Source organism: Otolemur garnettii, unplaced genomic scaffold (assembly GCF_000181295.1).
Source record: "Otolemur garnettii isolate 467f Iridium unplaced genomic scaffold, OtoGar3 scaffold00067, whole genome shotgun sequence".
Taxonomy (NCBI): Eukaryota; Metazoa; Chordata; class Mammalia; order Primates; family Galagidae; genus Otolemur; species Otolemur garnettii.
In genome coordinates this window covers 6,741,119-6,743,590 of record NW_003852462.1, presented here as the reverse complement: position 1 = coordinate 6,743,590, position 2,472 = coordinate 6,741,119, and positions in this window count along the sequence as shown.

Sequence of the window (2,472 nt, the reverse complement as noted above, 5' to 3'; positions counted from 1 at the left end):
CTGGGGATTCGAACCCGCCACCTTAGGTGTATGTGGCTGGCGCCTTAGCCGCTTGAGCCACAGGCGCTGAGCCTGGCATGTGACTCTTGCTGTATCAGAGAATAATCTCTTCTGCTCCTACACCAAGATGTTCCCTGAAAGGCTGTGTCTGAGAGCCACTTGCTTTTTCTGGTATCTGAGATCAGACAAGTAAGATGCCCAGGTCTCCACCTAGAACCCTGCAAGGTGATGGCTGCCCATTGCACTTGGGACTCCATCTCTCCTCCGGGTCCTGCCCTCCTCTCCTGCCACCCTGCTCTTCACACTCTAGCCACCAGCCTTTTGCTTCTCAGCTTCTCCCACTTTCAGGCTTTTGCACTTGCTGTTCCTTCTGCCTGGAATGTTCTTCCCACAGGGCCAAATCCTTCACAGTTTTCAGATGTCAGATCCAATGCCACTTCCCCAGAGGGTCTTTACTGACCTATTTTGCTTTCCATTCTTTGATACACTCTATCCCTTTTCCTTTTTTTTTTTAGAGACAGAATCTCACTTTGTTGCCCTTGGTAGAGTGCCATGGCGTCACAGCTCACAGCAACCTCCAGCTCTTGGACTTAGGCCATTCTCTTGCCTCAGCCTCCTGAGTAGCTGGGACTACAGGTGCCCGCCACAACACTCGGCTATTTTTATTTTGGTTGCAGTTTGGCCAGGGCCAGGTTCGAACCCACTATCCTCAGTATAGGGGGTCGGCGCCCTACCCACTGAGCCACAGGTGCCACCCCTGTTTATTTTTTAATTTTTTTATAATTTGTGAATTGTGTGTTTGTATTTTTAACACAGGGTCTCCCTCTGTCACCCAGGCTGGAGGGCTGTAGTGCATTTTAGCCTCGAACTCCTGGGCTCAAGTGATCTTCCTGCCTCAGCCTCCCATTGTTCTGGGATCACAGGCGTGCAGTCGACCATGCCTGGCTTCTGTGTGCATTTCTTTGTTTTCATCTGGCTCTTCCCCCTAGGAGGCAGGCTGAAAGGAAGCAGGGACCTTATCTGGCTTCTTTACTGGGGCATCACCAGTGCCTAACAGATCCTGGGCTCCCAATAGAGGCTGGTTAAATGATCAAATAATCCTGACCTCAAAATGATTCCCCTGCGGAGCCCTCTGTGACCCACAGATACTGCGACCTTATCTTCTAAACCAAAGTTATGCTGACAACAAGGAAATCTGGGACCAGATTTCCCAGAAATCTGGAACCACTGGTTCTTGTCCCTCAGGGGATGTTTCAGTGGCGCTGGGCCCTGGTATCCATTTCTGTTGGGCCTGTCTGGGCTGGTAAGTCAATTCTGAACTATTAAAGGATCTCAAGGACTGATTATGATTTTTTTGTATGCAGGCAACAGAAATCCAGTTCCAACTGGCTCCCATCACTGGGGAGGCTCTGAGAGTAGCTCACAGGATTAAGGCAATTGCTACAGGACCCAGAGCCTCAGGGACTGCTTCCTGAATACTCTCTACCTTTAGGACCATCTCCATCTATTTTTTTTTATTAAATCATAGCTGTGTACATGAGTGCAATCATGGGATACAATGTGCTGGTTTTATATACAATTTGAAATGTTTTCATCAAACTGATTAACATAGCCTTCATGGCATTTTCTTAGTTATTGTGTTAAGACATTTATATTCTACACCTAGTAAATTTCACATGTACCCTTGTAAGATGCACCATAGGTGTGTTCCCACCAATTACTCTCCCTCCACCCTCCTCCCCTCTCCCCTCCCCTCCCTCTCCTCTTTCCCCTTCTTCTTGGGCTATAATTGGGTTATAGGTACACGCGTGGCTTAGACTCCTCTCCTTATAAGTCCCACTGGATTAGGACTCCCCATAATGACTTCATTTAAACTTGATTACCCCTGTAAAGACCCCATCTCCAAAGAAGCTTACATTTTGATGTAGTGGGTGCTGGGAAATCAAGATACGAATTTGGGGGGATACAATTCAACCCACAGCAGTGGACATTCTCCCCAGTGGACCCCCCTCCGTCTCACTAGCCCAACTCCTTGGCCAAAAAGATGTGTCTTGTGACCTGCCGGAAGAGAAAGAGAGCCCATAATTGTGTTAATTGCCACAATACCAGATCTGTAATTAATATGCCATAGGAACAAAGAGCAAATGCACTAATAGCACATAATTGGACTTAAACTACACCCTCGGCAGAGCCGTGCAACTGAGCTCCACTGTTTATGCTCCTTTTCAAATTAGCAAAGATGAACAAATTAACATCCATTTTCCCTTTACCCTGCTCAGAGGAGAGCTGTGGGCAACAGTGGGGATGGGGTGGGGGTGGGGGTACCCTGGCTGGATCCTGTCCAGAGCCAAGCACCCAGGCCTGGGGCTAGAGGCAAGATGAGGCATTGAAGGGCTTCTCAGCTTCCTGCTGCAGGATTGAGATTTTCAGACATTTCTGCAAGTCCTACCCCTGAGGCAACCTGACTGAGGT